This window comes from Ctenopharyngodon idella, chromosome 22 (genome assembly GCF_019924925.1).
Source record: "Ctenopharyngodon idella isolate HZGC_01 chromosome 22, HZGC01, whole genome shotgun sequence".
NCBI classification, from domain to species: Eukaryota; Metazoa; Chordata; class Actinopteri; order Cypriniformes; family Xenocyprididae; genus Ctenopharyngodon; species Ctenopharyngodon idella.
Genome location: NC_067241.1, coordinates 6,361,001 through 6,371,536, shown reverse-complemented (window position 1 = coordinate 6,371,536; position 10,536 = coordinate 6,361,001).

The following is a 10,536-nucleotide window of genomic DNA, read 5'->3' as shown; positions in this document are numbered from 1 at the left end:
GGGAGGGTTCCCTCTGAGATTTGCCGTGGTGGGTTTGGGCCAGGGGCATTTTCTCAGAGGAGGCAGTTCTTACTTCAATACAGTAGGATGAGGAAGTCATCGACAGTGCAAAACTAAAACAAAACAAATACTACAAAATATGAGATATATATTTTTTCTTGAAATAACACTACAATAGCAAAACCAGGAGATAAAGCTTCAAAGGGAGGCTTTTGCCCACATTGAGCTCATTGATTTTGATTTTAATTTTGAATTGAGGTTCTAAGGTGTGGCATGAATCTGAAGGTGGTCAAATAAATACAGGTGAAAAGTCCGATTAAAGGAGGCAGTGCCTCCAAATCACTGCGATTGGTTTAATAAACTAAAGTTTTCATTTAGTCAAAAAACAAAACCGAATATAAAGGTTTGTTAATTAAATTTGGGCAGTGGGCAATCAAACTCTGAATGCTGTTCAGGGTGTTGTTCACAGGTAATAAATCAATCATGAGAAAGTTTTTTTTGCAACAAGCCACCTCTCTGTATTTCTGTCGATTTGTCACTTATGTCACCAGTGTTAACCAAAACTGTTTTGGCTATCAACATTCTTCAAAATATCATCTTTTGTGTTCCGAAGAAAGATGGTGATGACTATGATTCTTTTGGTGAACTATTAATTTAAAACATGAAATCAAACTTAAAACATGAAATAAGCTGGTTTTTAGTGACCACTCATGGTTAAATTAAATAAAAATATAATCTCTATATCTGTCATTATTGTAGTTATTATATTTGAAGCAATGTAAAACCATGCATAAACTTAATGAGACTTTGTTTTGACTTAGTTTGTAATAAACAATAGACTAAAAAACCCAAATTCCAAGCTTTTCCTCTTCACCAGTTAGTTCTGGTCTTGGTAGCAGAATTAGAGGCCTGAATAAATACAGAAATAACACACTTTCTATTATATCAGGTGAATTGAAGGCCTCCTCCTGAAGTCAGGCACTGAATCTGTGAGGAGCCGGCAGCTCCTGGGTGGCTGTGCTGACGTGTTGGTTAATTAAAGATAGGGTAATTAGAGACAGTTCTTACAGCAGCTTTTAGGAGCTTGATAAGAGGCTAATCCTCTGAAGTAAGGCTGAGATCGAACTGGTCCCTGGTGAGGCTGTTCTCCATACGCTCAGCTGGAAGTACAATCTCTCCTCCAAAAGAGCAGGATTTAGAGAAATGGCACAGAGGCAGTCTTTACCAAACTGTGATAATATGAGAGGAGGGAGGCTGTATCCTTAAAGGTTTACTCTGTATTTTTTGTCCACATTAAAGGGTTAGTTCACCCAAAAATGAAATTTCTGTCATTATTTACTCACACTCATGTCGTTCCACACCCACGTAAGACCTTCGTTCATCTTCAGAACACAAATTAAGATATTTTTTGATAAAATCTGATGGCTCAGTGAGGCCTGCATCGCCAGCAATAACACTCCCTTTTTCAATGCCCAGAAAGCTACTAAAAACATATTTAAAACAGTTCATGTGACTACGGTGGTTTAACTTTAATATTATAAAGCGATGAGAATACTTTTTGTACGCCAAAAATAACAAAATAGTGACTTTATTCCAAAATATCTAGTGATGGGCGATTTCATGAAGCTTTGAAGCTTAACGAATCTTTTGTTTCGAATCATGGTTCGCGTATCAAACTGCCAAAGTCACGTGAACTATTGAAGTTTCAAAACACTTACGACGGAACGAAGCCTCGTTTACTGAAATCATGTGATTTTTGGCACTCTAAACCACTGTTTCGAAACAAATGATTTGTAAGCTTCGAAGCTTCATGAAGCAGTGTTTTGAAATCCCCCATCACTAGATATTGTTAAATAAAGTCGCTATTTTGTTATTTTTGGTGCACAAAAAGTATTCTCGTCGCTTTATAATATTAAATCCCTGTAGTCACATGAACTGTTTTAAATATGTTTTTAGTGGCTTTCTGGACATTGAAAAAGGGAGTGTCATTGCTGGCGATGCAGGCCTCACTGAGCCGTCAGATTTTATCAAAAATATCTTAATTTGTGTTCCGAAGATGAACGAAGGTCTTACGGGTGTGGAACGTCATGAGGGTGAGTAATTAATGACACTAAAGGGTTAGTGAACTAACCCTTTAACCGTTAACAAAAAGTTTTACACATAATGAAATGTGTAAAACTAACTATGAAAACTATAAACATAAGAATATGTTCAAAATCATGTACACTCACAACAAGAGAGGCAAACGCAGAAACCAAACAATAAAGATGGCTCCGAAGACAACAAGACGCTGTGCAGTGCCAAGTTGTGGAAAAACACAGTCTTTGCATTGCCTTCCTTCTGATCCCAACATTAGTAAAGAGTGGATGAACTTTGTTTTTAATGAAGTTCCAGACCGCGTCATTAAGAACTTGGCCGTTTGTTCACTTCATTTTACCGTGGATTCGTTTACAAACAAGGCACGATTCAACACAAGATTTTCAGAAAGACTGAAACTAAAATACGTTGCTATGCCGACTATATTGGATCCTACAGTAATGTCACACCACGTAAATGTGAGGTCACTATTGCTTTGTTTGATATGTACTGAGTATATATGTGTTTTTAAATTGTGATTAAATTATATACAGAAAGCGATCAAAGAACGCTCCCTTTATAATGGCTGAAGCTGTCGAAAATACAGCATGAGTTTATACTTGCCAAAACTCTCATTATAATCAGTGACACTTACACTGCACAATGAACAACTTGATGTATTTACATCATGTTTGCATTGTCAGTTATGGTGAAAGCATTCGTGAGAGTGCAGAAATCGCGTTGCAATGATGAGATCACTGCATTCATGCGATCAATAGACTGTCATCGGCTTCGGTGCTCATCAATGCAACCTTTCATGTGATGGGATGGGAACAGATCTACATATAATGCAATAATCAATACTTTTTTTTTTACGATTTGACAGCTGTAATAGTAATAAAGTATTATAAGTCTTTGAGAGGGTTCCACATAAAATACTTATTTCATATGCAAAGATGTTAGCTAATCACAGCAGTGAGTGTTTACACTGAAGTCTCACAGCAGACACGCCCTTTAAAATAGGCCGTTCAAATCAGAGAGCTAAAATCAGGGTAGGAAATGGCCATTTATTTCTAAATTATGACAATTTTTGATGATCATATTAACATTATAAGTGTACCTCAGGAAACATAAAATAATAAAAAAAATGCAGTTCATGACCCCTTTAATATCACACATTAACTAAATGTAATGTAACTTATTACATATTCTGATAGCCATAACCATATTTTGCCAATATTTCAGTTTCTAGAAATATCAACAAGACATGCTTGTATTAGTCAGAATTTTGGGTTATGTTTGGAATATCCACTGTAACAGAAGATTCTTTCTGTGACCATTTTCTAACCCTCATGTCATTCCAAACTTGTTCGACTGGCTTTCTTCTGTGGAACACATAAGAAGTCATTTTAAAGAATTTGTCAGTTTTTCATCTATTTATTGTAAGTCAGTGGGATTCTGTGTAGTTGACTTCTGTTGTATGCACAAAATCAACTGACATATTCTTTAAAATATATTTCTTGGTATTCTTCAAATGGAAAAGTCATTCAGGTTTGGAACAACATGACGATGAGTAAATAATGACAGAATTTTTATTTTTGAGTGAGCTAAAAGAAACATGATCTTTAATTGTAAGAATTTCATGACCTATATGTTTTAATTAATGGCACCCTTATCTTTTTCAGATTAAAGCCTTAACCAGAATATGGACCTTATTTGGAAAATATGCATGTAAACATGGTCACTGAGTTTTCAGTTAATGCCATATCAAGAAGCATTTTGTACCTCTAACACATGGGAGTCTGTGCCCATATGTTTGACTTAGGCCGATCTATAATTCAGTAGTGGCAGATGTCTCTGTTAATCATTCATACATGTATGTTATGAGCCAGTCTTTGCCACCATTTGTTGTTTTTCTGTCACCTATCTGCGGGGGCGCTCATCTGTCAATGACCCCAACCCTGACTGTACATCAAATGTAATTCGGCTGTACACCCAATAGGCTACTACAAAATTGGTACTAATAATGACTGTTAATGTGAATTTAGTAGTAATTTTACATCCTAACTGTAGCCCTAAATTTAAACTACAACTTTTCTTGCCTCTAGGACAACATTTTTTCCACAAAAAGGCTAATTTTGTTTGTAAAATCTGAGGTGAGATTGCAATGTGGACTCAAACACATAACCAGTACTCTTTATTCTTCTTCTTTTTTTTTTTTTTTCACATGAGAAGTGGAAGTACAATTTCAGGTGTGAAAATAGACCAAAGTAACACAATGTGGTGTATATACAACAATATGTCACAGGATGTTGACATAGCTTGAACATTTACGGAGTGAGAAATGAGCAGGCCCGTAATAAGTTGTAATTGCCCTAGAGGTGTGTCGCAGGTGGTTCTGCACCTCACAGGTTTTTTAAATGCTGCTGTACCTGAAGTTGCTGGGAATGGTGGGGGTCAAGACATTCCTCTGCATGCGGATAATGCCGCCACTCCTCACCACCAGTCTGCTCCGGCACCAGCTATAAAGCGGCAGCCGCAACATGACACCTTCGCTGTGAGAGGGATTTAATATAGTCTGCCACACACGCACACACGGGCGAAACCAGAGATATAAGTATATGCTGCCAGCGTCTCGCAGTAAGGGGATCTGTGCTGCTGTGCCTGTACATGTTCACCCTTACACGTATCATTTAAGACAAGAAATCATCACTACAGCATGCACAGTACCATACACTACCGTTCAAAAGTTTAGGGTCGGTACAATTTTAAAAAAAATGTTTTTGAAAGACTTTTATGCTGTCCAAGGCTGCATTTATTTGATCAAACATACAGTAAAAACAGTAATATTGTGAAATATTATAATTTAAATAAACTGTTTTCCAGTTGAATGTTTAAAAATATCGTTTATTCTTGTGATGTCAAAGCTGAATTTTCTGCAGCAGTTACTGCATCCTTCGGTGTCACATGATCATTCTAATATGCTGATTTGGTGCTCAAGAAACGTTTCTTATCGTCAATGTTGAAAATATTTGTGCTGCTTAATATGCTTGTGGAAACCGTGATACATTTCTGGATTCTTTGATGAATAGAAAGTTCAAAAGATCAGCATATATTTTAAACAGAAATCTTTTGTAGTGTTATAAATGGCTTTACTGTCACTTTTGATCAGTTTAATGCATCCTTGTTAAATAAAAGTGTAAAGCAACAACTTAGTAACCCCAAACTTTTGAACGATAGTGTATGTAACCAAATATTTATGACTGTTTTGGACCAAATGTTAAGTTTGAGAATTAATTAGTTGACTGATGATGACTACTAATCTGAATTTTGGAGGGTACATGTCTATTGTGGCTCTAGTCGCCATTCCTCACTGTGATATCAAAAACAGTGTGTGTTATTGTGCGTTCAAAGTCATGTCGGAAAGCTTGTATTTACGAGCTGAACACACATAAACGCCACCACAATGTTGTAAATACGAGTGGGAAGCTAGGGATTTTCTTTAAGCCCCAGTCTGTACGAGTTGGGGGGCGTGTCACTGAGAAACATGGCAGAATAGCACAATATTATAGGTATTTAGCAGTGACATTGTCAGGCTTTTCTATTTACAGTAAAGTAAGCTAATTGCCTGCACAAAATATGATAGCATTATGATATAACAATATAATATGTAATGAAAAAGTTTACAGTGGCTTCATAAATTAATTAAAAACATAAAAAGCAAAACGCACCGGATGCACATTCTTTGTTCTTCATTTTCTAGAAGTAGAAGTGCTGTATTTTTGTGAAATTAAGAGAAGGTACACCACTTCCCAGGAGGACTTGAACCCACCATTATACTGACATTATGTTATAGCTAATTAAGAGCTTTTCTATTCAGTTATCACAATGCTAAGCTAGTAGCCTAAACTGTTAGCTTGCTAACTGAAGGCTGATCGAAAATGTAAAAGGAAATATTTCATTTGACTATTTTTAGCTTCAATAACGTAATGTCCTTTAAAAGACATTTAATAATCATTTTCACAATTTATTTAAAAAAATTCTAATTAGGCACCAAATAGAGTACCCGTTACAAAAAGTGAAGTTTTAGGCAATGGATTAACTTTGGGGTCCAAGGGAAATAGAATATTGTGACAAGACCTTTTGAGGCAAGTCAGTTCACTCAGCGATCTCTTGAATTGGGAAAGGCCGGAAATAATTGTAAGTATTTTAATAAATAATAATAAATAAATTAATATTAATAATTATTAATAATTTCATTTCAATAACATATTACTATAACAATTCTGACAACTATTCTATCTGAACTTTTAATTTTTAGCTCAAACAACAACAAAAATATATATATATATTTTTCAGGCCTGGTCATGTTATAAGGTGAGATTTTCATTCCCATAGCTTCAGTGTTCAGCACTTATGCAAGTGTTTCTTGCATTAGTTTTTCTATGAGTGTGCTGTTTCCTCCCTACACGGTCTCTGACTCTACATAACGCCTTATCAGATCATGAAGTGGCTAAATAAACATAATTAAAAGCATTCTAATTAATATGTATTCAGAGAGTGCATTAAGCCGTGTCTCTGATACTGTGCTGAAGGTCATGTGCGTGTGGAGCAGGATCTGCAGTGCTGTCCCAGCCAGTGAGGAAGTTAACTGATCCGCTGAGGGGAGGAGAGCCGCCATGCCACATCGCACGATATTGACAGGTTAGAACCCGAGGGCTCCTGCAGGATATGAACATCGCTGGAGGGGGGTTACTACCTTGCGCCAATCCTGCGTGTGTGTGCGCGCATGTGTAAGTGTCTGAGGAAGAAGAGATAGAGAAGCAGCACAGAGGAAAGTAAGGCTTATGCTGTTAACTTGATGGCTGACACGTCATATTTAGGTTACTAGATGTTAATGTGTTGGAGCAGAATGCGTGGCAGAGAGTGGTGGTACTACAGCCGGAGATCAGACAGAGCGCCGTAAGGCTGCAGGTTGGGTGAGGATTGGCGCTACGGAGCTGCTTGCAGCGTTCTGCTTGTTGATGTTCAGATGGGGTTGACCTTTCCCTGACTCCCCCCACCAATCAATAACCGTAGCTTAAATTTTCATGGGTCCCTGTTTGGCTGTTTTCTGCCTTCTTTCTGGAGAAGGAGGAAAGCAAAAGTGCAGGGAGGCTTGATTTATTTTCATTATTGAAACTGATAACGGCAAAAACATTAACAAAAAGACAGATTATTTGTTGATGCTAAGTTGTACATGTGCTGTAACTTGTACTACAACAAAAAAACATTTTTGAAAGAGTCACTTGTTGCACTGGCACATAAAATGTATATTTTTGTGCATAACATTTTGATATATATTTATATATGTATGTATCTCATAAATCTATATCATATACATTTTCTTCCCTACTGTGACATATCTGAGTGAAATGGCTTCTCGAACAAGAAGAAATGTAGGGCGGGGCTTGACTTTGTCTATTGGGAATTGATTGGATCATTGTGGTTTGCTATCGCTGTGATCTCATGTGAGTGACAGGCTCCAGTAACCACGTCATCAGTGAAGAGAACAGATGTTGTTGCAGGAGGGAAGGGAAGTTATTTTAATTAAAGATTATGAAGGCACATGAATTTTGCCAAAAACGGTGTAAATACTCTTGTTGGCAAAGGCTATTTACACTAACTCCACCCACCGATGACTGCTTGGGCCACACAAAATTAAAAAAGACAAGCACCATTCAATGTCTGCAGTGGCGTAGGCAGGGGCGGATTAAGGTGGTCAGGGGCCCCTAGGATGCTCTTTGTGTGAGGCCCCCCCACCTTAATCATTATGCTTTCTTGAAAAAATGTATTTAATGCCATACATGGTCCACACGCAAATATCAAGGTTAACTGGCACACGCTCATCAAGACAGCCAATACTACAGTTTTTCTTCTATGTCCCTTCAACTGGTGGACCACCACAGTAAGACAATTACCACCACATTGCATAGGTAAAATGTGAAATTGAAAATCATAAATCATATAAACCAATATATAACATAGCATAGGCGGAGGGTGAACCAACTCTAGAGTAAGGCTAGATGCGATTCCTCCATGAAAACATAGAGTCTATGTCATGAAATAGTTACGTGTCGCCTATCAGCAACCTATACACATCCCAATATAAATGCAAAAAAAATGTGATCTTCAAATTCTGAATGAATTAGGCCTATTATGGAAGCCCGTTTCCACCATTAAATAAAAAATTAAAAACCGTAATTGCGACTTTTTATCTCAACATTGTGACTTTTTATCTTGCAATTCTGAATTTTTTTTTCTCACAATTGCGAGTTATAAAGTCACAATTCTGAGATATAAACTCGCAATTGCATGAAAAAAAGTCGGAATTGTTATATTGCGAGTTAATATCTAGCAATTCTGAATTTATAACTCGCAATAGTGAGAAAAAAAGTCAGAATTCTGAGATTAAGTCGCAATTACTGTTTTTTTTTAATTAAGTGGCGAAAACGAGCTTCCATACTATAAAGCCTAGAAAGAGCATAAAAGCGCTCCCTTTATAACCACTAAGCTGTCACTCATCTTAATTCATTGCGATCTCACAAAGTTTTACTAATCGATTAAGCTGACTGAACAATGAATATCTTATTTGGCCTACATAATAACTATATTTTTTTGTTAAAAGGTAAATTATAACGAGAGGATTTGAGTGTGCAGATCTCAGCACTGGACAAAAACTCATGCGTTCAAGAAATCATCAAGTAAGTTGATGATTGGCTACATTGCTCAAAAATACGTTGTAAATAGAAAACCTGTTTATTAGTTTCGACGCTCTCAAGAGCACAATCACCAAATCTGTTTATGATGAGACTGAGAGCATTAGCGAGAGTGCAGAATTCAGTTAGAATTCCGAGTTCAGCTCGCGCACTGAACAAAACTCCGGCGTTTCAGCGACTAATCTGAACACCTCTGATTGGCCATTGCAGTTGTAAGCTCAACAGAACCGTGTGTGATTGGTTATAGGGCGCAAGATCTATATTAAATGCCGCAACCAACACTTTTCATTTAATTTTTATTTTCACTTTATTACTAGATTTAGTTTAAATGTGCAGACGCATTTTTGGCTAAAGCCCCCGTTAATTTTTGACCCATTGTCAGGGGAAGGCTAAGCCTTCCCCAGCTCCGCCTATGATACATAGCCTAATCAGCATAAAACTTGCCACAGCGCACCAGTAAACGTATTTATTATGAGTGTGTAGTGAAAAAACAGCAAGCAGACTTTCTAAACATTTTAATAATTTATTGTTTCAAGCTTTCTACAGATATATTTCTCGTGTCTGTGAGGGAAGTACGGTTCATGTTTGTTACGTGCTCAAGTTCACAGAGATGACAGAACGCGCATCCTGGTTGATTTCATTTCACAAAAGCACACCGTTTTCTGTTATTGTTTACAGAAATAAAAGTAGACCCTTTACAGTTTGTATTACTCTTATCTGTATGACCAAAATGACGGAGTATTTTAAGTTATCGCACCTCCGCCTCCATGTCATGCAGGGAGCGCGCTCTACACACAAACGGATATGCACCAAATAATAGTGCACATTTATCTAGGACTACCAGGCTAACATTAGCGGACTTGTAAAGTTGCTACTGCTTACATGTTTCAAGTGATAAGCCGTATTTGAGGTCGATGAATGATAGGCGAATGTTTGTATTTCCTGCATTAACGATCTCTCCCTCACGAACTGCGTGACTTCGCCACGTCTTGATGTATCCAATGCCTTGAAGTATTATGTCAATTTAGGTATTTTTTCAGTATATCTTGTTCACGTTGTTGTTTTAACCTTTGTATTTTCCGATTTTTTGTGCTTCACTATAGTAATTTCTTTCGGACATTTTGCTGCTATGCTGCCTAGCAATAGCAGTGACGTAATGAAAATGATTGACATGATTTGATCAGCAGCTGATTGGACAGATGTGACCCAAATGTCACATCTATCCAATCACCTGATTTTTTTAATGTTTCTTATGGGCCAATGAGGGTCTTTTTTTGTTCGCGCTGTAAATTAAAAAAAAAAAAAAAAAAAAAAAATAGCCTGGCCAATCCGGGGCCCCTGCACACGTGGGGCCCCTAGGCTGCAGCCTAGGTAAGCCTGTGCGTTAATCTGCGCCTGGGTGTAGGCCTTGGGAGTATGACGCGTGGGAGTAGCTTTTGACGCGATCGACCCGAGTTCGAGCCCTCCTTTTGCCGAACTTGCTTTTCTCCCTTTTCCCATCACATCAGATCGAAAAGGCATTTATTTTCAATAATAATGAAGAAAATGTTTGAAAAGTGGAAATAAAGGGCCTAAGGAGTGTTTAATAATAAAGTGGCCTATTTATCGGGTAGGGAAGGCAGCATCCATTTAATTATTTCGATAAATATAATCATTTACACTATTATTATGTTATTATTGCATCCTGTTAATGTACAACAAA